Raw genomic sequence first — 26718 nt, 5'->3', positions numbered from 1 at the left:
AATATTAGCTGGGTATGGGGGTGGGCACCTGTAGTCCCAGCTACTGGGGAGGCCTAGGCTGGAGGATTATTTGAGACTCTTGAGGAGTCGAGGGTGATTGCGCCACTGTACTCCAGCATGGGCAACAGAGCAAGACTCTGTCTCAAAATAAATAAAAAGATAAAAATAAAAAACCAACGAAATAGAACAATTACTCTCACATCAAGGACATTTTAAGATAGCCAATGCCATTTACATGTTCCAGATCCACTAAGTAATTTCGCATCTGTATTTCATTCTGCTGTACTCTCAACAGTCACCAGAGCCCCTTGGCTCTTCAGTTTTACACTGTGCTGCTCTTCTCTGCACCATTTTTCAATTAAAAATTTATTGGGCGTGGGGCCAGGCGCGGCGGCTCACACCTGTAAATCCCAGCACTTTGGGAGGCCAAGACGGGAAGGTCACATGAGGTCAGGAGTTCGAGGCCAGCCTGGCCAACATGGTGAAACCCCGTCTCTTCTAAAAATAAAAAATTAGCCAAGTGTAGTGGTGGGCACCTGTAATCCCAGCTACTTGGGAGCCTGAGGCAGGAGAATCGCTTGAACCCCAGCGGTGGTGGTTGCAGTGAGCTGAGATCGCACCATTCCACTCCAGTCTGGGCGACAGAATGAGACCCTGTCTCAAAAAAAAAAAAAAAAAAAAGAAAAAGAAAAAAATTTTGGGCACTACTATATTTAGCTAGGAGCTGGAGAAATACACAAAGAGGAATGGAATCTACCCTCAAGGAGCTCTAGTTTAGCTTGGACTATAAGACATTTGCAGGTAAGTAGCTTCCTGTCACAGGACGTTATTGTCAGGAAGAGATCACCATTGACAATTGCTTGCTCTTAAAATTTGAATAAAAGGACCAGATTATGGAATATAAAAAAGGCATTTTTAAAAGACGATGAAAATAATGCACAGGTGAACAAATTACAATGTACTTTTCTCTTTAGCAACTGCACTCTACCCACGGCCTACTTTATGTCTGCGAAACTTCCTTTGATTCAACTAGCTTTACACTTTGATAGAAATCTGCTATACTCTGGTGCCCCCTGGAGGCAGTCGACTGCTAGGTCGAGGAGAAAAAAATCCAGAGGACTTTCAACTACAACTGGAGCAACTATACTTTTGTTCAACAAATCCCTTTTTTTTTTTTTTCTTCAATATGGAATTCTGATCTGGGTTTGTTAAACTAGAATTTATCTAAAGTACAGATTTCCCAAGAGAGTAGGGTTGAGCAGAAGAGAACATGCTCAGCATTAAATAATATGTTATGTATTCTTCTAAATGCACTTGGGCAGATACTATCTGTTTAAATACAATTTCACACACAACATATTTTTTTGTATTTGTGTAATTTGTGAAATTGAAAATTTTATGATACGTTCTAAAATATAGCAAAATTTACTTGTTAAATAAATAAAAGAATGAATTGCTGTGCTTTGGTGTTCAATTAGATAAATTGATGTTACTTTCTCTCTCTTTTTTTAATTCCCTTCTCAGAAGCCCTTCCATCACAGATACTTTTAATGCAGTTGTTGAACTTAGTCAATGTTCATAGAGGGATAGAGAGGAAACAGGATTGTGGTATAATTTTTCTCTAGGAAAATGTGTACAGTCCTTTGCTAATGACTACTAACTTGTAAATCTGGTTGAAAGCTACTCTTGCCCTCAGAGACTTCCTTTAATGGAATAATACATAATGCTCACATTAATTTTAAACAAAGTGATTTTATTTTCTGGAATAAATACAGAGCCTCAAATTCATTAGCTGGTTTGAAATTTCAGGATCCCAGAGGTACTCTGCTTTAAATCAAAAAAACCCCTCAGGCTTCTTTCGGGAGAGAAAGTGGAACTTAACAAATACCTACGGCACAATAATGTCATCAGCTTACATAGTTACATATTTAACTTTGTTATATATTGAAGACATTAAACTCGGTTTTCCAAAATGGTGGGAAAATCATGTTTTGGCTCATTAAATATTCTGGTTAGTAGAAAGTTATTACATTAAACACATACGGTTTACCAATTATTTTCAAAGAATCAGAACACAACAAATAAAATCGATAGTATATTAAGTATAATTTTTTTGATGACTGTAGAATTCACTTCAGCATCTTATATTGCCTTGGTAATCATGGTGAACATTAAAATGTAAGTCTAGGAGGTTGTACTGAAGGCTCAGTTTGGGAGGTATGGTGATATGAGATTTAGCAACTGAAGTCAGCTGTTCTAGAAAGGGAAAAATGATAAATAAAGGTATTTATAAGAGTTGTTATATTGGCCATAATTACTACTATAAAGCTATACCTAAGGAATACTTAAAATAAGGTATTTTTCACTGCTCCCTACTGTGTTTGTGTGTATGTGTGTATTCGTTTACAGCTGTACCTAAATTTTGGTGGTAAATATCTAACCCCGGGTAAAGGAGGGACAATTTTTTTTTTTTTTTGCTTTAAAAAAAGGGATAGAGGCTGGGTGCGGTGGCTCATGCTTGTAATCCCAGCACTTTGGGAGGCCGAGATGGGCAGATCATGTGAGGTCAGGAGTTCGAGACCAGCCTGGCCAACATGGTGAAACCTCGTCTCTACTAAAATACAAAAATTAGCCAGGTGTGGTGGTGTGAGCCTGTAGTCCCAGCTATTCTGGAGGCTGAGGCAGGATAATTGCTTGAGCCCAGGAGGCAGAGGTTGCAGTGGGCACTGAGATCGCACCACTGCACTCCAGCCTGGGCAACAGAGTAAGACTGTCTCAAAAAAAAAAAAAAAAAAAAAAAAAAAAAAGAGGTAGACAGAGGGAGAACTATACTGATATGATTTGAATATATGTCCCCATGAATCATGTTGAATTGTGATCCCAGTGTTGGAGGCAGGGCCTGGTGGAAGATGTCTGGGTAACGGGGGCAGATCCATCATGTCTTGTTGTTATGAGTGAGTGCTCAGGGAATCTGATTGTTTAGAAATGTGTTCATACTTTCTGTCTTGCACTCTCTCTCTTTCTCTCCCTCTCCCCTACACTCCCTCTCACCACGTGGGATGCCTGCCCCTCCTTCACCTTCTGCCATAATTGTAAGCTACCTGAGGTCTCCCCAGAAGCCAAACAGATGCCAGCACCATGCTTCCTGTACAGCTTGCAGAATCGTGAGCCAATTAAACCTCTTTTCTTTATAAATTACCCAGTCTCAGATATTTCTTATAGCAATGCAAGAATGGCCCGTTGTATATACCTAATCAGACAGTATTCATTTTTTAACAACATGTCTTTATCAAGTATTTGCAAAGTATTCATCCTTAGTTCCTATAGAAACTTTTGCCACTCATTATTTTGATTACATATTTAATTAAAATACAAAATTACAGTAGCAAATACAAATGGCATAAACATGTTTGAGACCAGACACAAGTGATTCTTAGTAAAAATCCCAGGGAACTTGAGGGAGCAGCAGGGCTGGTGCTCTCTGGAGGCCTCCTACAGGGAGTTTGCAGCATGACCAGTCCACAGGATTCTAGAGGAAATAAGGATCAGCGGGTTAGCAAGATTCTACTGTAACAATGGTTGTGAGCCCCAAATGCCCATAGGCAACCACTCTTAATACTTTGGTAGGCACTTCTCTACGTATTTATGTTTTTTTTTTGTTTGCTTGTTTGTTTTTGTTTTTGAGACGGATTCTTGCTCTGTTGCCCAGGCTGGAGCGCAGTGGCACAATCTTGGCTCACTGCAACCTCTGCCTCTTGGGTTCAAGCAATTCTCCAGCCTCAGCCTCCTGAGTAGCTGGGACTACAGGCGTGTACCATGCGTCTGGCTAATTTTTGTATTTTTAGTAGAGACAGGGTTTCACCATGCTGGACAGGCTGGTCTCAAACTCCTCACCTCAGGTGATCTGCCCGTTTCAGCCTCCCAAAGTGCTGGGATTACAGGCATGAACCACCGCGCCTGTATTTATGTACCTTTTTATAGATGTCATTACACTACATTGGTTTTTTGGTAGTCTGCCAACTCACCTAAAAATATGTAGTAGAAAATTTTCCATGCCATTGAATAAATATGCAAATCATTTTCCTCATCCACTACTAAAAAGGACAGAGAGAGGAAGAAGGAATGAAGAGGAGAGGAAGGGGGAAACAGAAAAGAGGAAAAGAGAACAAAGAAAAATGGTAAAGGAAAATGAAAGAACTGCTTAAACAGAGCAACTTCGTAAGATTCAGTGGAAGATTTCAGATCCACTCTCTACCAGATCACATAATCTACACAGGAACTCATGGAGATAGATGAGAGCGCACACCCCTGCTGATTTTGGCTCTTCCAAGCTCAGAAATGAGCGCAGCAAACTCAGCAATTGGCACTCTCTGGGCAAGGTACCTTTTTCCCTCTCCTCCTCTACCCCTCCCACCCTCTCTTCTCTGCCCCCATTCTCCTCCTCTTTCCCTCCCTTCCTTCATCTCCCTCTCTCCCTTCTTTCCTTGCATACTCCTTGCTTCCTTCCCCCTCCCACCCTCTCTTCTCTGCCCCCATTCTCCTCCTCTTTCCCTCCCTTCCTTCATCTCCCTCTCTCCCTTCTTTCCTTGCATACTCCTTGCTTCCTTCCTTCTTCTCTCCCTGCTTCTTTCTTACTTGTGCCTCTCTCTCACTGTCTGTCATTTAAAATGGATGTATAATCAATATTTACAGTAAAACGCACAGATCTTAGTTGCATGGTTCAGTGAGACTGAAAAATGTGCACACACTAGGACCCTCATTGCCATCATTGGATAATGTTTCCCCACGCCCAGTTGGTCTCCTACCCACTGCCCCCTGCTCCCTGCCCCCTGCTATCCCACCCAGGCACCTTCCCCCACAACCCCCATCTCTGTTGCCCAGACTGGAGTGAGTGGCTCCATCTCAGCGCTCACTGCAACCTCGGCCTCCCAGGCTCAAGCCAATCTCGTGCCTGTGTAGGTGGGACTACAGGCCTGCACCACCACACCTGGGTCATTTTTGTATTTTTTGTAGAGAAGGGATTTCACTATGTTGCCCAGCCTGTTCTCAAACTCCTGGCCTCAAGTGATCTGCTTGCTTCTGCCTCTCAGACTACTGGGATTATAGGCATGAGCCACTGCTTGGGGCCTCCCAGGCACCTTTCTATCACCAGAGACTAGTTTTGCCTGTTCTTGTGCTTCATACACATAGAATTATAAGGTAGGTATACTTTTGAGCAAGGCTTCTTTAACTCAGTGTAAGGTTTTTAAGATTCATCTGCATTGTTGCATATATCAGTACTTTCCTTTTCATTGCTAAGTAGTATCCACTGTATGAACACACAATTTGTCTATGCATTTTCCTGTTGATGGACATTGGGTTGTCCATATTTTTTCTCTATTATATATAAAGCTGTTATGACATTCATCTATAAGGCTTTTTGTGGACATACATTGTTTATTTCTCTTAGGTTTCTGTATACCTAGAGTTGAATTGTTAGGCCATAGGGTAGGCTTATCTATAACGTTATAGGAAATAGACAGTTTTTCAAAGTGGTTGTATGATTTCATATCCTCATTAGCAATGTATAAGAGTTCCAGTTGCTCCACAACCTCAATTACGTTTGATGTTGTCAATTTTTAAATTTTAGTTGTGTTGATGGGTGTGAAATGGAATCCCATTGTGATTTATTTAGCATTTCACTGATGACTAATGATGTAAGTACTTTTTCAAGTGCTTTTTGGATACATATAAATCTTGCAAGTGTTTTGGCCATTTAAAAATTGGGTTATCTTTTTATTATTGAGTGGAAGACGATATATATATATATATATATATATATATATATATATATATATATTCTATAATATGTAGATCTATATAGACCCTGCCCCCACACACTATTTTATCCCAGTCTGAGGCTGACCCATTCATTTTTTGATGAGTAGAAGTTTTAAATTCTGATGAAAACCAATTTATCTTTTTTCTTTTATGGTATCCTAAGAAATCTTTTCCTAACTCAGCATTCAGCATTCTCTGGACAAGGTACTTATTCCCTTCCCCTTCCCCTACCCCTTCCATCCTCTCATCTTCTCTCTCCTCCCTTCCCCTGTGTTTTCTTCTGGAAGCTTAAAGTGTTAGCTTTTATGTTTAGGTCTATGGTCTTTCTCAAATTAATTTTTGTATATACTATGAGGTAGATGTCAAGTTTCTTTATTTTCCATATAGACCTACAGTTATTCCAGGACAATTTTTGAAAACATTTTTCCCCATTGAATTTTTCATGGCCAATGTTGAAAATCAAATGATTGCATATCTGTTTCTGAACTCTCTATTCTTTTGACTGCTCAATGTGTCTCTTCTTATGCCAGTTCTACTCTGTGTTTATTACTGTAACTTTAGAGTAAGTCTCAAAATTAGCTTTGTGCAGTGGCAGTATCGTAGCCAATGAGGTCTATCTGAGGCGCAATTATTGCTAATAGAGTAAGTCTCAAAGTCAAGTAGTGTTACTCCTCCAACTTTGATTTTTTTAAAAAAAGATTTTGTTTTCCTGGCTAAATTCTAGGTCGTTTGTGTTCTCATGAAAATTTTAGAATCAGTTTTTCTGTTTCTGTTTTTTTTTTTTTCCCTCAAAGTCTACTGGGATCTTAATTAAAATGGCAGTGAATCTGTAGATTAATTTGGGGAGAACTGATGTCTTAGCAATACTGAAACCTCTAAATCAGGGATGTGGTATGTCTTATTATTTATTTCAGTCTTTAATTTCCCTCAGTAAGGTTTTATGATTTTTAGTGTAGCAGTCTTATACATCTTTTGTTAAAGTTTTTGATAATATTTTTGATGTCACTATATATGATATTTTCAATGTTGACTTCCAATCATTGCTACTCTGTAGACATACAACTCAATTTTGCATCTTATATTCTGTGACTTTGTTACATCTTATATTCTGTGACTTTGCTAACATAACTAAGTTTTTTTGTTTAATATATTGATTGAGATTTTCCTATATAAACAATCACATCTTCTTTTGAGTCATTCTTATTTATTTCGAAACTAATGTTTGTTTTCCATCAACCTTACTTCTATTTTCCTTAAGAGTCTGTGAAAGAACAGCTTAGGAACACTCAGTGGTTGTTTCTACCCATACAGCAGCCTGAGCAGTGAGAGCTGCAGACCAGTCTTCCGTGGCAGGCTGAATGCTTCAGTCTTAGTAGGGACATGCTGAACAGGCACAGAGGGCACCTGCACGTCTTTAGACCAGTCAGCCTGAGTAGTGGTGCACTCATGAGGTGGAGCAGTGCATTCACCCTGAAATTCATCCTTGGCCACAGCTTTTTCAGCAGCAGCCTGCTCTTGCTTTTCAATGTGCTGAGGATCTCTGTAGAAGCAAATATCAGGCATGACCTCTTCCCATGAGTGCTTATGGGAGATAGTGCCACACATGTGTAGACCTTCCTGGGTCAGCCTCCACCACATCAGACCCACTGAGTGAGAGCCCTTGTCGTTACATGGGATTGCAATGTCCACACAGTGTAGAAGAGAATCTGTCAAACAGAGCAATGGTTGATAGGTGGGTGAACATAAGACGACTCTGTGAGCAGCTGGTGGTCAGCCCTGGGCCAGTAACCACCAGAAGACGCAGTTCTTGGAAGGCTGCCTAGATCTGGTTAGTGAAGGTTCCAGGAGTAAAGTGGCCAGCAATAGGAGTGACTCCAGTGGCAGCAGCAACTTCAGCACAGCCTGCTGGCCAGCATTCCTGGATGATATGATATTGAAATTGGCAGGGTATTCAATGGCAACAATAGCATGATGCTTCTACCAGGTCCTCTTCAGATTTGTGGTGTAGAAGCCATCATTTTTCCTTTTGTAGATGTACTGTTCCATTTGGAAGTCAAGGTTGGTGCAATGTAAGTCAGTTACTGCTGCAAGATAGTTGAGGACATACTTCTTCATTTGCAGGACATCAAGGGCTCTGGACATTGTGTGAGTTTCCCTTTAAGTTATGAAGGGAATCTAGAACCAGACCGTATGGATGCCTCTCTAGTTAGTGCGGAAAGCCTTGATCCTTTATGTTTGTTTCATGGTCTTGCTTCATTGCACTAAGACTTTCAGTGCAATATTGAATAAAAATGGTGTGCTGTGGACATTGTGCCTTCTTCCCAATCTTAGCATGACTTAAGTATTTTTGTCATTAAGTGTGATGACACTTTCAGGGTTTTAGATCTTTCGTCAAAAATCAAAATGAGGAAGTTTCCTTATATTTTTAATATGCTGTGTGTTTTATGATGAATAGGTGTTGAATTTGGCAAATGCTTCATCTGCAACGATTAAGATGTTTATATGCTTCCCATTTTTTGTTAACGTAGTGAATTACATTGATCTATTAATTTTCCAATGTTAAATCAACCTTGCGTTCCTGGGGAAAAGTCCTACCTGATCATGTTATATTCTTATTTCTGTGATTTATGAATTTGCCAGTATTTTGTTAAGGATTTTTGCATTTATTCTTATGAGGAATATTGCTCTGTGGTATTCTTTTTTTGTAATATATTTGTCTGGTTTTGGTGTGAGGGACGTGCTGGTCTCATAAAACAGGTTGAGAAACGTTCTGTCCTCTATATTCTGAAAAGACTGTGTATGACTGGTAATATTTCTTCCTTAAATGTTTGATAAAATTCACCAGTAAACACATCTGAGGTTGAAGTTATCTTTGTGGGGAGGATTTTAACTATGAATTCATTTTCCTGAACAGATATAGGGTTTTTTAGACTTTCTATTTCTTCTTGTGTTAGTTTTGTTAATTTGTATTTGTCAAATAATTTAATCTATATAAAGTTTCAAATTTACTGGCATACATTTCTTTATGTATTTTTTTATTGTCCTTTAGTGTCTATAGGCTCTATAATCGTGTTTCCTCTTTCATTCCTAATATTGATGGCTTGTATTTTCCTTTTTTTCTTGAATGGTATTGCTAGGAGATTATTCATTTTATTTAACTTTCCAAAGAAACGATTTCTGACTTGGTTGATGTTTCTCTTTTGTCTGTTTTCTATGTCATTGATTTCCACTCTTTATTGCTTCCTTCTTTCTAGTTACTTTGGGTTTAATTTGTTCTTATATTTTTGGCTGCTTGAAGAAGGGTAGATCATTGATTTTTGACCTTCATTCTTTTCTAATTAAGCATTTACAGATCCAAACTTCTAAGTAAAGGGGTAAATTCCACAAAATTTAAAATGTTGTGATTATCATTTAATTCTAATATTTTCTAATACCGCTTGTGATTTTTTATTTCAGCCATGGGATATTTGTAACAGTATTGCTTACTGTCCAAATATTTGGAGATTTGAAAAAAACTGGTTTTTAAAAAAGTTTTATTTTAGAATAGTTGTAAATTTACAAAAAAGCTGCAGAAATATTACTGATAGTTTCTGTATGCCTGTCACTCAGTTTCCCCAGAGATAACATTTTACATTACCATGGTACATTTGTCAATACTAAAAAAAAATCAACATTGTTCTATTACTATTTCTAGATTCAGATTTTATCAGTTTTTCTACTAATGTCTTTACTCCAGGATCCAATCTAGGATACCACATTGTACTTAGTAGATATCTTTTTTTAAAAAATTCTAACTTAATTCTTTTTGTTTTCAGAAAATATGTTTTGTATGATATCACATCTGTTAAATTTGTTGAAACTTATTTTATTGACCTGTATATGGTCTATCTTGGTATAGTTCTATGTGCATGTGAAAAGAACCTGGACTTTTTATAGGAAATATTCTAGAAATATCCATTAGTTAGTTAAATGGTCTGATGGCATTATTCAGATCGTCCATATCCTTAATGATGTTACTAACTTTTCCTCTCAGTTAGAGAGGAGTGCTCAAATAACCAACTATAATTGTGGATTTGTTTTTCCCTGTAGTACTATCAGTTTTTGCTTCATATATTTTGAAGTTTTGTCATTAGGTATACATAATGACCTTTTTATTATGATAAAATATCCTTCTCTGTCTCTAATATTGCCATATGTCTTGGTGCTTATTTTGTCTGATATTAATTTAGCCACTGTAACGGTCTTATAATTAGTACTTTCTTGGCATATTTTTCCCCATCCTTTTTCTTTTAATTTGCATCTCTAATCTCACCCAGCAAGCTGTTGGGGATTGCTTTTTAATGTACTCTGACAATGTCTCCCTTTTAATTTCAGTGTTAATTATATTTACTTTTAATGTGATTATTGATATGGCTGAGTACACACTATTTGTTTTCTATTTTTTCCATCGGTTTTATTTTTAGTTTTTCTTTTTTCCACCTTCTTTTTGATCAATAAGGTAATTTTAAGCATTCTATTTTATTTCTACAACTGACTTTTTTTAATTAGCAAAAAAGCCAATGGTAGAAATAAAATAGAATACTTAAAAATATGCCTTTTATAGAGTGGGTTGCATTAAGTATTACAATATGCATTCTTAACTTATTAGTCTACCTCTGATTAATATTAAATCATTTTATACATAATGCAAAAAGATTTAAGTTGCATAATTCCATTTAATATTTGACATTAAAAAGACATTAATGTTTTTAATATCCTCTTGCCCCACATATCCTGTATGCTGTTTTTGTCATACATTTTATTTCTACATATAATTGCCACACAACATTGGTATTATTTTTGCTTTAAACTATCTATTGTATTTTAAGTAAATTAAGAAACATGAAAAAGTCTTATATTTGCTCATACCATTTTCAGCAAGTTTAGTTCTTCATGCAGGTTTGAGTTTTCATAGCATTGTTTCCCCTCAACCTGAAATGCTTCCTTTACCATTTTTGTTGTCTATTGACAATAAATTCTCTCACATTTTATCTAAAACTTTTAAATTTGACTTTAATTTCTGATGAATGTTTTTACTGAATATTAAATTTTAGGTAGACAGTCTTTTTCCTTCTTACACTTTAAAGATGCTTCAGTTTCATCTTGCTTGTGTTATTTCTGAGGAAAAGCCAACTTATTGGTTTCTCTGCATGTTCTCTGTTTATGTGTGCTAGTCTCTCCTTCTGCAGTATCTAATCTGCTCTAAAGCTTTTATAGTAAATTTTAAATTTTGTTTATAGTATTTTTAGCTTTAAAAGTCACATTTATTTCTTTAAAAATGTTTTCTTTATTACTGTGTTTATGTTTTTCTTTAAATCCTTATACATGTTTATAAAACCTGTTTTAAAATCTCTAACTGCCAGGTCAGGTGCAATGGCTCATGCCTATAATCCCAGCACTTTGGGAGGCTGAGGCAGGGGGATCACCTGAGGTCAGGAGTTCAAGACCAGCCTGGCCAACATGGTGAAACCCTGTCTCTACTAAAAATACAAAAATTAGCTGGGTGTGGTGGCATGTACCTGTAATCCCAGCTATTTGGGAGGCTGAGGCAGGAGAATCTCTTGAACCCAGGAGATGGAGGTTGCAGTGAGCCGAGATTGTACCGCTGCACTTCAGCCTGGGTGACAAAGCAAGACTCTGTCTCAAAAAAAAAAAAAAATATATATATATATATATATGTATATATATATATATATATTTATATTCAATTTACCATTTTTCCTCCTGATTTTGGATCACGTTTTTCTTCTTCTTTACATGTCTAGTTATTTGTTTTTCATCGTTTGTTGGAGATTGTGAATGCAACATCATTGAATGTCAGGATATTTTTTCCAATTAAGATTGTTTACTTGTGTCCAGGTAGGCAATTCACTTCTTGGTAGACTACCTTGATCCTGATGAGATTAGATTATTGGTTTTGCTTAGGTAATTCTAGAATAGCCCTTACTCTAGAGCATGATCCTTAGTTCTACCATGGCCTTTCTGAGACTCATCTGAGTACCTGGGGTGATCAAGAGGTTTTCTTATTTTGGCTGTTGAAATTCCAATGCATCCTAACATTGTGCAGTCTCTAAAATCTGGATTCACCTCTCAGTCTTCATGAAGCTGTTTTCTGCTAGGCCTTCAGCTGTCTACTGTGCTTAAATACAGCTCAGTATTTGGCAAAGACTTGAGAAAATCCTATGCGTATTTCTGGGGCTCCTTCCCTGTCCAGCTCCCTTCTGTCTGTTACCCTGTCCACAAATTCCACCTGCATCAGCAGCACAGACCCCAATCTCAGTCTCCTCTGCCTGACAAGAACGATATCCGTTTAGGCCACTTCCCTTGGGAGGTTTAGTAGTCCTTCCAAGCAGAAATCGGGGGTGAATGTGGGCTTGCTGTATGCATTTTCCTTCTCTCAAGGATAACAGCTTTATGCACACTGAAGGAGGATTAATAAATATTTGCTGAACCAGATAGACCTGTTAAACTGGCTTCCATTTCTTTTTCCTATTTGTGATGCATAATTCCTCCAGTTCTTTCCATCCCTAAACCTCCTTTTCCACCAAAATCTATCCTTAAACTCATATTTGTGTTATAGTTATGACTCCATATTTCTGAAACAAAAATTTAGAACCTTATCTAAAAAATATGAGGATATTGGGATAGAATATTTGAAATCTGTGCTACTCATATAAATCCTTGACCTTAACTAAAATATAAGCTAGACTTGCTAAGGGGAGACTACCTTAAAAGAACAAAGTTAGCTTCAGAATTTCTGGCATTAGCATCAGGTACCTACATAAAGTTGTATTGTGATAATTTCAAGATCTTTTTTTCTTTTTGAGGCAGAGTCTCACTCTGTCACCCAGGCTGGAGTGCAGTGGCATGATCTCAGCTCACTGCAACTTCTGCTTCCCAGGCTCAAACGATTCGCATGCCTCAGCCTCCTCAGTAGCTGGGACTAAGGTGCGTGCCACCATGCTCAGCTAAGGTTTCATCATGTTAGCCAGGCTGGTCTCTAGCTCCTGGCCTCAAGTGATCTACCCACCTCAACCTCCCAAAGTGCTGGGATTATAGACATGAGCCACCGCACCTGGTCAATTTCAGGATTTTTAAAAACTCTTAGCTACCAACTCCGTTTCGAGAAATATGTAAGATTCTGTGTACAAAGTCATTCTCCAAGAATGTTTATTTTACTCCAGCTTTTTCACTTCTTTCCTACCCAGTTTTGGGCACTAAATGCTTAGGGATGAATTTGTGACTAAGAGATCATTTTGAAATGGGAATTTAGTTGTGGATTTGTGAGGGCTTGAACATTCATTCACTTATTCATGCACACAATAAAAACCTTCTGAGTAGAACAAAAAGAAGCTGAAATTTCTGCAGACTTAAACGTCCCTGTCTGACAGTTTTGAAGAGAGTAGTGGTTCTCCCAGCATGGAGTTTGAGATCTGAGAATGGACAGACTGCCTCCTCAAGTGGGTCCCTGACCCCCAAGTAGCCTAACTGGCAGACACCTCCCAGTATGGGCCTACTGACACCTCATACAGCCAGGTGCCCCTCTAAGATGAAGCTTCCAGAGGAAGGATCAGGCAGCAACATTTGCTGTTCTGCAATATTCGCTTTTCTGCAGCCTCTGCTGGTGACACTAGGCAAACAGGGTCTGGAGTGGACCTCCAGCAAACTCCAACAGACCTGCAGCTGAGAGTCCTGACTGTTAGAAGGAAAACTAACAAACAGAAAGGACATCCACACCAAAACCCCATCTGTATGTCACCACCATCAAAGACCAAAGGTAGATAAAACCACAAAGATGGGGAGAAACCAGAGCAGAAAAGCTGAAAATTCTAAAAATCAGAGTACCTTTTCTCCTCCAAAGGATTGCAGTTCCTTGCCAGCAATGGAACAAAGCTGGACGGAGAATGATTTTGATGAGTTGAGAGAAGAAGGCTTCAGATGATCAGTAATAACAAACTTCTTCCAGCTAAAGGAGGATGTTTGAACCCATCACAAAGAAGCTGAAAACCTTGAGAAAAGATTAGATGAATGGCTAACCAGAATAAACAGCATAGAGAAGACCTTAAACGACCTGATGGAGCTGAAAACCATGGATGAAGAGCTACGTGACACATGCACAAGCTTCAGTAGCTGATTTGATCAAGTGGAAGAAAGGGTATCAGTGATTGAAGATCAAATGAATGAAATGAAGTGAGAAGAGAAGTTTAGAGAAAAAAGAGTAAAAAGAAATGAACAAAGCCTCCAAGATATATGGGACTATGTGAAAAGACCAAATCTATATCTGATTGGTGTACCTGAAAGTGATGGGGAAAATGGAACCAAGTTGGAAAACACTCTTCAGGGTATTATCTAGGAGAACTTCCCTAACCTAGCAAGGTGGGCCAACATGGAAATTCAGGAAATACAGAGAACACCAGAAAGATACTCCTCAAAAAGAGCAACTCCAAGACACATAATTGTCAGATTCACCAAAGTAGAAATGAAGGAAAAAATATTAAGGGCAGCCAGAGAGAAAGTTCAGGTTACCCACAAAGGGAAGCCCACCTTCAGCAGCGGATCTCTTGGCAGAAATTCTACAAGCCAGAAGAGAGTGGGGGCCAATATTCAACATTCCTAAAGAAAATAATTTTCAACCCAGAATTTCATATCCAGCCAAACTAATCTTCATAACTGAAGGACAAATAAAATCCTTTACAGACAAGCAAATGCTGAGAGATTTTGTCACCACCAGGCCTGCCTTACAAGAACTCCTGAAGGAAGCACTAAACATGGAAAGGAACAACTGGTACTGCCAATGCAAAAACATGCCAAAGTGTAAAGACCATTGATGCTAGGAAGAAACTGCATCAACTAATGAGCAAAATAACCAACTAACATCATAAAGACAGGATCAAATTCACACATAACAATATTAACCTTAAATGTAAATGGGCTAAGTGCTCCAATTAAAAGACACAGACTGGGAAATTTGATAAACAGCCAAGACCTATCAGTGTGCTGTGTTCAGGAGACCCATCTCACATGCAGAGGCACACATAGGCTCAAAATAAAGGCATGGAGGAAGATCTACCAAGCAAATGGAAAACAAACAAACAAAAAGCAGGGGTTGCAATCCTAGTCTCTGATAAAATAGACTTTAAACCAACAAAGATCAAAAGAGACAAAGAAGGCCATTACATAATGGTAAAGGGATCAATTCAACAAGAAGAGCCAACTATCCTAAATATATATGCACCCAATACAGGAGCACCCAGATTCATAAAGCAAGTCCTTAGATACCTACAAAGAGACTTAGACTCCCACACAATAATAATGGGAGACTTTAACACCCCACTGTCAACATTAGACAGATCAACAAGACAGAAAGTTAATGAGGATATCCAGGACTTGAACTCAGCTCTGCACCAAGCAGACCTAATAGACATCTACAGAACTGTCCACCCCAAATCAACAGAATATACATTCTTCTCAGCACCACATCACACTTATTCTAAAATTGACCACATAGTTGGAAGTAAAGCACGCCTCAGCAAATGCAAAAGAACAGAAATTATAACAAACTGTCTCTCAGACCACAGTGCAATCAAACTAGAACTCAGGATTAAGAAACTCACTCAAAACCACTCAATGACATGGAAACTGAACAACCTGCTCCTGAATGACTACTGGGTACATAACGAAATGAAGGCAGAAATAAAGATGTTCTTTGAAACCAGTGAGAACAAAGACACAGTATACCAGGATCTCTGGGACACATTTAAAGCAGTGTGTAGAGGGAAATTTATAGCACTAAATGCCAACAGGAGAAAGCAGGAAAGATCTAAAATTGATACCCTTACATCACAATTAAAAGAACTAGACAAGCAAGAGCAAACACATTCAAAAGCTAGCAGAAGGCAAGAAATAACTAAGATCAGAGCAGAACTGAAGGAGATAGAGACAAGAAAAACCCTTGAAAAAATAAATGAATTCAGGTGCTGGTTTTTTGAAAAGATTAACGAAATTGATAGACTGCTAGCAAGGCTAATAAAGAAGAAAAGAAAGAAGAATCAAATAGATGCAATAAAATATGATAAAGGGGACATCACCACCGATCCCACAGAAATACAAACTACCATCAGGGATTACTATAAACACCTCTACACAAATAAACTAGAAAATCTAGAAGAAATGGATAAATTCCTAGACACATACACCTTCCCAAGACTAAACCAGGAGGAAATTTAATCCCTGAATAGACCAATAACAGGCTCTGAAATTGAGGCAATAATTAGTAGCCTATCAACCAAAAAAAGCTCAGGACCAGATGGATTCACAGCTGAATTCTACCAGAGATACAAAGAAGAGCTGGTACCATTCCTTCTGAAACTATTCCAATCAATAGAAAAAGAGGGAATCCTCCCTAACTCATTTTATGAGGTCAGCATCATTCTGATACCAAAGCCTGGCAGAGACACAACAAAGAAAGAGAATTTTAGACCAATATCCCTGATGAACATCAATGCAGAAATCCTCAATAAAGTACTGGCAAACCTAATCCAGCAACACATCAAAAAGCTTATCCACCACGATCAAGTGAGCTTCATCCCTGGGATGCAAGGCTGGTTCAACATATGCAAATCAATAAACGTAATCCATCATATAAACAGAACCAATGACAAAAACCACATGATTATCTCAATAGATGCAGAAAAGGCCTTTGAAAAAATTCAACAGCACTTCATGCTAAAAACTCTCAAAAACTAGGTATTGATGGGACATATCTCAAAAAAATAAGAGCTATTTATGACAAACCCACAGCCAATATCTTACTGAATGGGCAAAAACTGCAAGCATTCCCTTTGAAAACTGGCACAAGACAGGGATGCCCTCTCTCACCACTCCTATTCAACATAGTGTTGGAAGCTCTGGCCAAGGCAATCAGGCAGGAGAAAAAAAATAAAGGGTATTCAATTAGGAAAAGAGGAAGTCAAATTGTCCCTGTTTGCAGATGACATGATTGCATATTTAGAAAACCCTATTGTCTCAGCCCAAAGTTTCCTTAAGCTGATAAGCAACTTCAGCAAAGTCTTAGGACACAAAATCAATGTGGAAAAATCACAAGCACTCCTATACACAAATAACAGACAAACAGAGAGCCAAATCAGGAGTGAATTCCCATTCACAATTGCTTCAAAGAGAATAAAATACCTAGGAATTCACTTACAAGGGATATGAAGGACCTCTTCAAGGAGAACTACAAACCACTGCTCAACGAAATAAAAGAGGACACAGACAAATGGAAGAACATTGCATGCTCATGGATAGGAAGAATCAATGTCGTGAAAATGGGCATACTGCCCAAGGTAATTTATAGATTCAATGCCATTCCCATCAAGCTACCAATGACTTTCTTCACAGAATTAGAACAAACTGCTTTAAAGTTTATATGGAACCAAAAAAGAGCCCACATTGCCAAGACAATCCTAAGCCAAAAGAACAAAGCTGGAAGCATCATGCTGTCTGACTTCAAACTATACTACAAGGCTACAGTAACCAAAACAGCATGGAACTGGTACCAAAACAGAGATATAGACCAATGGAACAAAACAGAGCCCTCAAAAATAATACCACACGTCTACAACCATCTGATCTTTGACAAACCTGACAAAAACCAGAAATGGGGAAAGGATTCCCTATTTAATAAATGGTGCTGGGAAAACTGGCTAGCCATATGCAGAAAGCTGAAATGGATCCCTTCCTTACACCTTATACAAAAATTAATTCAAGATGGATTAAAGACTTAAATGTTGGACCTAAAACCATAAAACCCTAGAAGAAAACCTAGGCAATACCTTTCAGGCCATAGGCATGGGCAAGGACTTCATGACTAAAACACCAAAAGCAATGGCAACAAAAGCCAAAACTGACAAATGGGATCTAATTAAACTAAAGAGCTTCTGCACAGCAAAAGAAAGTACCATCAGAGTGAACAGGCAACCTACAGAATGGGAGAAAATTTTTACAATCTACCCGTCTGACAAAGGGCTAATATCCAGAATCTACAAAGAACTTAAATAAATTTACAAGAAATAATCAAGCAACCCCATTAAAAAGTGGGCAACGGATATGGACAGACACTTCTCAAAAGAAGACATTTATGCAGCCAACAGACACATGAAAAAATGCTCATCATCACTGATCATCAGAGAAATGCAAATCAAAACCACAATGAGAAACCATCTCACACCAGTTAGAATGGTGATCTTTAAAAAGTCAGGAAACAACAGATGCTGGAGAGGATGTGGAGAAATAGGAACACTTTTACACTGTTGGTGGGACTGTAAACTAGTTCAACCATTGTGGAAGACAGTGTGGCAATTCCTCAAGGATCTAGAACTAGAAATACCATTTGACCCAGCCATCCCATTACTGGGTATATACCCGAAGGATTAAAATCATGCTGCTGCAAAGACATATGCACACATATGTTTATTGTGGCATGATTCACAATAGCAAAAATGTGGAACTAACCCAAATGTCCATCAATGATAGACTGGATTAAGAAAATGTGGCACATATACACCATGGAATACCATGCAGCCATAAAAAAGGATGAGTTCATGTCCTTTGTAGGGACATGGATGAAGCTGGAAACTATCATTCTGAGCAAACTATCACAAGGACAGAAAACCAAACACTGCATGTTCTCACTCATAGGTGGGAATTGAACAATTAGAACACCTGGACACTGGAAGGGGAACATCACACACTGGGGCCTGTTGTGGGGTGGGAGGCAGGGGGAGGAATAGCATTAGGAGATATACCTAATGTAAATGACAAGTTAATGGGTGCAGCACACCGACATGGCACATGTATACATAGGTAACAAACCTGCACGTTGTGCATATGTACCCTAGAACTTAAAGTATAATAAAACAAAGCAAACAAACAAAAAAACCTTCTGAGCACCTGTAACAGACCCAGACCTCTTCTGGGTACTGCAGATGAAACAAACAAAGCAGACCAAGTTCCTCTACTCCTGGGGCTGACATGCTAGTGAGGAAGAGTGACAGCAAACACATAAACAAGTAAATATGTAGCATATCAGATGGTGATAAGTGCTGTGGAGAAAAATAAAGCAGAGTGAAATGAATCAGAAGGTTGAGCACAGACCTTAAGTAACAAGGGAGCCAGCGTGTGGGTATTGAGAAAGACCAGGCAGAGTGTACAGTCAGAACAGGGAACAGAGGCAGGCATAGGCCTGGTGTGTGTTAGGACGAGCCTGGGCTACAGCAGAGGGAGCAAGAGGGAAGGTAGCTGGAGATGCAGTCAGTAGGAAGCTGGGCTGTGCAGGGCCGTGTGGGCCTCTAAGACCTCTGGCTTTCCCTCAGAATAAGGTGAGGAGCTTTCGCATGGCTTCAAGCAAGGAGTGACATGTTCTGACTTATGGTTTAAAAGGATCATTGGCTGCTATGTTGAGCATACATTTGGAGTGGGGGAGGAGGGAGAGTAAGAATCAGGGAGACCTGCCAGGGCTGGTACAAAATTGTCTCGATTCATTACTCAAAATGCACACCTCAGTAGAGGTTTGCTTCTTCAGATGAGATCACCGTGACATTCTGTAAACGGGGAGATCCACAAGTGTTGGCCCCTGGACTCCTTTCTCCATCTCCCAGTCTCCCCTTGCTGATCACAAAGGGCTGAAGGGCTCCCACAAAGACTGATTTCAGAGCCCGGGTCCTGCGCACTGAGCTACCACAGACAGGGAAGACGGAAGCCAGAGTAAAGGGAACTTCATAAATTGATATTCCTTATTTGAGAGACAAGAACAGATGACATATTCACAGCTTCCCTAGAAGATAAGTTTTTGAATCTGCTTGGGCAGTACTACCCTGCTCCCCCAATCACAGATTGGCATCAAGGAGAGGTGGAGTTACAAATGTTTACACAGAGAAGGGAGAAGATGGGTTGTGTAGACTGTGACAGGCCTGGCCTAGGTCAAGAAGACAAGAGAGGCCTGGAGAAAGACCTGAGAAACATAAGTAGGGCACAGCGATGTGAACTTCATGATGATTAATGAGCCTCACTTCCTTGTTGTGTATGTGTGTGTCTGAGAAATGACCTAGAAGTCTAGTCTAGAATTTCCTGAAGTCTGGAAGAAGCTGTCTGGTATCTGTAAGCGGTGTCTGGCAGGTGGCTCCTGTGGCGAAGTCGGAAAACCCATGATAGTTGCTCTCTGAGATACTGATTTTTCTCAGCAACATTGTGCCTTTATAGAGCTTTGCACAAAGCAGGCTTCACAAACGCTTGCTAAGTGAAGACATAGGCTGTGAAAGGTGTATTTTTCAAACAACTATCTCTACCCTTCATCGAGCCCTTGTGGAATAAAAATGTTATAGATAATAGTCAACAAGATGCCCTGTAATTATATTACAGCTGATTTTTGTCAGGTATTTATGTGACTATTCAGGAAAACAAACTGACTGATGTACTTTTAATCACGTTTTTCTATAGATAAACCAATATGTGGCTTACAGAGTCGAATCATCCCACATAGATGAATGTATTCGTTTTGGTCCGTTTGCGTTACTATAAAGAAATACCTTAGACTGTATACTTTATTTTAATAAAAGAGGTTTAATTGGCTCATGGTTCTGCAGGGTGTACAGGCAGCATGGTGAAAGCATCTGCTTCTGTTGAGGGCCTCAGGAAGTTTACAATCATGGCAGAAGGTGAAGGCGGAGCAGGCGTGTCACATGGCAGGAGGAGGAGCACGTCCTGAGCTTTTAAACAACAAGACATGGTCTTGTGAACTGAGCCATAAACTCATTTATCACCAAAGAGACAGTGCTTAGCCATTCATGAAGGATCCACCCCCATGATTCAATCACCTCCCACCAGGCTCCACCTCCAACATTGGGAATCACATTTCAACATGAGATTTGGAGGGGACAGACATCCAAAAAATATCAATATTTAAATGTGGAACCCCAAGTAGCTTAAATGGTTGACAGAGGACAAAAGTGTAACTTCCATAGTAAGACAGGGAAATTCAGGTTCTTACCCCAGTTCCTATATTGTCTAACTCTATGTTCTTGAACATTTGTATTTGAGCTAATGTAATATTTATTGGGTGTTTATCCCGAACCAGGCACAGTTCTAAATTCTGTACATGTATTAACTCATTTGATCCTCACAATAGCTTAGTTGGGTGTGATTATTATTCTGACTTTACAGATGAGGAAACCAAGGCACAGGAAGCTGCAGTGACCTGCTCAGATGTGTTTGGCATCCCTGAGGCCACCCCCAGATTCATGATTTGCTAGAAGGACTTGCAGGACTCAGCACACAGTGATACTCATGGCTATGATTTATTACAGTGACAGATACAAAGCAAAATAAGCAAATGAAAAAGGCACAGGGGGATTTCAGGGGAAGCCAGGCACGTGCTTCCTAGGGCAGTCACGCAGGACACATTTAATTCCTCCAGCAATGAGTGGTGACAACGTAAGAAAAGGTGGCTATCAGGGAAGCTCACTAGAGACTCAGTACCCAGGGTTTTCAACTGGGGCTGGTCATATAGGCACCCTCTGCCCAAATGTCAAAATTTCACACTCCCAGAAGGAAAGGTGTTGAGCATAAGTCATGTTGTTTGTACAAACACTTTAGGCATAGTGATCAACTCTTATTTCCGAAAGTGGAGAGGTCCTTCCTGGAATCCAAGTTCCCAGATGCCAGCCAGAGGTTAATCTTGCAGGGAGGCCTTTCTAAGGCTAGAAGTCAGACCTTATATGTCAAGTCCTTTTTGCACATATGTCTGCCATGTGGAAGAGCTGGGCTTCACTCACAGATACCTTCTGGAGGCCAAACACAGAATAGCTTGCGATATATGGCCCATCAGAGATGTCCAGCAGGCAGTCAGGAGTATGGAATTCAGTGGAGATGTGCAGGTTGGAGACAGCAGTGTGGGAGTTGCAGGCCCATAGTGACATTGAAAGCTGTGAGATTCACTAAGTTCACATAGGAAGTGAATGTAGGCTGAGAATAATAGAGGTCAGAGGATGGTGCCCTGGGCCCCTCCAACCTGCAGAAGTCAGCTCTATGAGGATGAATCCCAGTGAATACCAAGAAGGAGAGGCCGGTAAGTTTAGAGAAGAGCTAAAAGGAAGTTATAATCTATAAGCCAAGTGAAATAAGTGTTTCATGCAGGCAGAGATGAACAGCAGATGCTGCTGGTAGATCCAACATGAAGGAAACCATGAACTGGTCATGGAGCATAGAAACGTGCAGGTTGCTGACTTTGACAAGAACTGTTTCAGTGGATTGGTCTTGAAAAAAACCCGACTGTAGTGGGTTCAAGAGAGCATGAGAAGAGGGGAAGTGGAGATCACAGAGTGTTAAAAACCCATCTGGGGAGTTCTGCTGTAAAAGGAAGAAAGGAAATGGGGTAACAGCTGAAGGCAAAAGTGGGTTTCAGAAGGGGGTGTGTGTGTGAGACTTGGGAGACTGTTCAGCGTGTGTGTATGCTGACGGGACTGATCCAGGAGGTGGGGGGCATTAATAATGGATGCGATAAAAAGATCATGGTATTCTCCAGTAGGTGAAAAGGGAGGGACAGTACGAGTTGGCTTTAGATTCATTGGCTCATGCCGGGAACAGTGGCTTGTGCCTATAATCCCAGCTACTTGGGAGGCTCAGGTGGGAGGATCACTTGAGCTCAGGCTGGGCAACACAGTGAGACCCTGTCTCAAAAAACAAATTATTAGCTCATGCACTATTCATCCAGGGTAATGGAGGAAAGGCAAGTTATTTGGGCACAGATGCAGGTGGAGGTGGCAGTGTGTGAAATTTCTGGCAACTTCTTTCTTAATGAAATGAGAAGCAATATGCTGAGCTGAGGGTGAGGAAGGGGAGAATGTGATGGAAGTCTGGAGAGAGAGGAGGAGCTGTAGGAGCATCATTTAAAAGGGCAGAAAAGTGAGCTGACCAGGGAAATAAGTTAGAATTGCCTGAGCTCCCCCAGGGGCCTAAGAGAATTGGGGCCTTAGGCATTGGCTCCCAAGAATTTAAAATAAGTCCAGTTGCCCACGGTTGGGTGGTTTTTCTAGCCATGTGCAGCTGTAGAGATGCAGGCACCGAGTGACAGAGTTGATTTAACCAGGACTGGGTTTTGCCAGGCAAGCATGAGGAAGGGAGAAAGCAGCATAGACATTGAGGGTAGATGCAAGGGAGTTTATCTAAAGTGGAGAGGCAAAGTGGTGTGAGCCAAAGCTTTGATTTTTCTTGGAAGGTGGTATGTTAGAAAGGTTGATACTGGGACGGGCGCGGTGGCTTATGCCTGTAATCCCAACACTTTGGGAGGCTGCAGTGCATGGATCATGAGGTCAGGAGTTCAAGACCAGCCTGGCCAAGATGGTGAAACCCCATCTCTAGTAAAAATACAAAAATTAGCTGGGCATGGTGGTATGGACCTGTAGTCCCAGCTACTTGGGAGGCTGAGGCAGAAGAATTGCTTGAACAGGGAGGTGGAGATTGCAGTGAGCCAAGATTGTGCCACTGTGCTCTAGCCTGGGTAACAGTGAGACTCCATCTCAAAACAAAACAAAACAAAAACAAAAATTAGCCAGGCATGGTGGCACATGCCTGTAATCTCAGCTACTCAGGAGGCTGAGGCAGAGAATTGCTTGAACCAGGGAGGTGGAGGTTGCAGTGAGCCAGACAGCAAGACTTCATCTCAAAAAAAAAAAAGGTTGATACTAGAGTGCCTCAAAAATGACTTCCCTTAAATGTATGGTGCATGATAAATGCAACACAAACAAACACAACACAGGGGGTAAAAGATTAACGTGTGGAATAAAGCCTACGGCTTTTGGTAACTGTTACTCACTTTTGTACCAGTTGCTCAGACTGGTGGCTACGAGTCCTTGGTTTTAGAGGAGAAGAACAAGTGAAGAATAAGTGACATGTTCCTGCACATTTATCGGATGCCTCCGACCACTGTCCAGGTGGCCCTGAACAGGAACAGTCATGCTCTCAGATGACCCTGGCTCTTTTTAGTCAGCATGCCATTCACATAGCAAACCTGGCGTCCACCAACTCCCCCTTTATGGGAAGAAAGTTTTGAGAGGTTTACTAGTTGTTCCCACCCAGGTGTGAACCACAGTGACTCCCTTATCAGCCCTGCACCTGTCAGAGAACTTCATACAGCTTTTCTGCTTCTTACTCAGCCCAGGGCCTCTTTTCAAGCACATACCTCTAGGCTCTTTCGTTCTTCCTTTACAGCAGGCTCCAGTGACTCAGCCGTCCTGATCTTTACTGTCCCCTGAGCGCCAGGTCCCCTCCTTTCCCTCGTCCCCTCCCTTCCTAGTCATCTCAGAAGATAAGTCATTAGGTCCTTTTGATTTTAAAGGAATTATTGCTTATCACAAATATGTAAGACAAATAATGAATCTGATACAGATAACAAAAATTAGCATAGTACAAAGTTTCTAGAATCCTAACAAAAGTTTGTATAATTTGGGTCCAATTTATGGTTTGTGCTTCTGGTCTGTGATGGGGAATGGAAACTTCTGCCTTTAGCTAATTCCCAAGGCCAAATTCAACAGCAAAAATCGGATAGTCTCCCACTCCCCACAATGTCTCCTAAGAGCCCCTCATTCCAGCTCTGAGGTCTGACACACACTCCCTGGAGATCAAGATTGATCTCTAAAAACATCTGTTGTTCTCCCCAGTCCAAGATGAGGATATTTCGGTACTGAGAAGAAATTTCCTGATCTTTGGACTGGGGAGAGTAACAAATGTTTTAGAATGGCTGTGAACTCTGGGAATATCAACGTTAGTTTTCTTTCTCTTTCCTTTCTCTGGAGCATATCAAAACCACTCTGTAATGGCCACCCTAAAATGACACAATCAGAATCGAACTGTTTAGGGTTTCTAAACAAAGGAAGCCACAGATCTCAGAGTAAAAAGCCAAGCAGGCTGGGCACAATGGCTCACACCTATAATTCCAGCACTTCGGGAGGCCGAGGTGGGTGGATCGCCTGAGGTCAGGAGTTTGAGACCAGCCTGGCCAGCATGGATGAAACCCCGTCTCTACTAAAAATACAAAAATTAGCTGAGAGTGGTGACTGGTGCCTGTAATCCCAGCTACTCGGGAGGCTGAGGCAGGGGAATCACTTGAACTCAGGAGGCGGAGGTTGCAGTGAGCCTGCACTCCAGCCTGGCAACAGAGTGAGACTGTATCTGAAAATAAATAAATAAATAAATAAATAAATTAAATTAAATTTTAAAAAAGCAAGCAGAGAGAAACAGCAGGTGATTCACTGAGAACCAGACTTGCACCCAATTCCTCAACCCTTATTCACTTCAACATGTGCGCCAAAGAAAGCACCAGTCCCAGCCCTCCTTATACTACAGAGAGTGCTCAGAGTTGGTTGTTAGAATAACTGGACTTTAATTCCAGGTCTGCCATTAGACCAGCTAAGGGACCTTCAGCAAGTGTCCCAGGCTTGCTGGGTCTGGTGCTTACCTGGAACCTGGGGCAGTGAGTCAATGGTCTTCCTCATGCTAGTATTCTATTCTATCTCACTCTTGCTCAAAGCCACGTGTAGAGGTATGTTAAGTGAATGCATTAACTATGTAGCAAACACAATGTCCATAACGTCTACCTTCTTGTAACAGGGAAAATAGAGATTACTTTAAAGAACAAAAAGAATGTAAATATAGATGGGGCAAAAGGGGCTGGGGAGGCAGACAGGGATTCAGGGCCAGGGTAGGGATTTTGGACTTTAATCTGAGGACAAGGGAGGCCATCGAAGGACTTAAAGACAGTAACATGGTCAGATCTGTATTTTAAAGAGATCATCTGGTTGTAGTGTGGAGACTGTGTTTGTGTGTGTGTGTGTGTGCATATGTGTCAGTGTGTATAGGGAGGCAGGGTGGGAAAGGAGGCTTCTAAACCAGGCCAGAGATGTTGGTGACTTGGACTAGGGTTACAGCAATGAGGCTGGGATGAAGGGGACAGGAGGGAAGAGATTAAGAGGCAAACTTAAAGGGACTTGGTGCTGGATTGTGGGGTGGGGGTGGGGGGCGGTTTCAGGGAGGTCACCTAGAATTTTGCTTTGAGGAACTGGGTGGTGATAATGCCATTTCCTGACATAGGGTGTGTGTGTGAGTGTGAGTGCACACTTGTGAGTATGGTGATGTGTGGGGGCTGGTAATGAGGAAGTGGACGAATGAATTCCATCTTGGACCTGCTGGGTTTGAGGTCTAGCATCATTTGAGGAATCCAGATGGTCGAGAACTTTTACTAAATATCAACGGTGTATTTTGTGAGGTTACTCACCCCTGCTACAGGAATGGAGTAGACATTTGCTTTGTTCATTGAGCAAATACTATTTAGATCTTTAAAAATAATCATCCTAACTTTTTTGTGTTGTGTTCTGTCTTTCCCAAAATATTTGGCTTTTCGCTACTCATCTAGGTTGACATCAATGCCACGACTGACCTGGGCAGTTCCCTCATGTTAATACAGCAGATCTTGAATCTGCAGCGGTGACTTGAGAGAAAATCATTCTAAACACTCAAAACCTCAGAAGTTCCTTCTCAGGACCTCAAACATGCCATAGGCCTATGTACCAAATTTGTTCTATACTCGGATTGGGTCTTGGGATTTAAATCACAATGTGAGATGGCATTCACTCTTAGTCAACTGAGGCCCCAACTGCGTGGTTGTGTATTTTCAGGTGTTTAAGTGATTTTGAACGCTGCATTTCTTTAACTAGTTGAATATTTAAATTTGCCACAAGATGGCAGCATGATGTTATAAACGAGAATAGAAAAAAGAAAAACACAAAACTCTTTTTTTCAAAGCCCAGG

The 26718-nt window shown here is 40.3% G+C and overlaps 2 pseudogenes; one reads left to right on the top strand and one right to left on the bottom strand.

The window, feature by feature from the left end:
* The first annotated feature begins 6397 nt into the window (after positions 1 to 6397).
* On the top strand, positions 6398 to 6523 carry LOC119625599 (U4 spliceosomal RNA; annotated as a pseudogene).
* Positions 6524 to 7096: 573 nt separating this feature from the next.
* On the bottom strand, positions 7097 to 7962 carry LOC103240295 (small ribosomal subunit protein uS2-like; annotated as a pseudogene).
* Positions 7963 to 26718: the final 18756 nt, after the last annotated feature.

The sequence above is a fragment of the Chlorocebus sabaeus genome, chromosome 13, assembly GCF_047675955.1.
Source record: "Chlorocebus sabaeus isolate Y175 chromosome 13, mChlSab1.0.hap1, whole genome shotgun sequence".
Lineage (NCBI taxonomy): Eukaryota > Metazoa > Chordata > Mammalia > Primates > Cercopithecidae > Chlorocebus > Chlorocebus sabaeus.
Note: the sequence above shows the minus strand (reverse complement) of the source record. Positions and strands in the feature narration are given on the sequence as shown.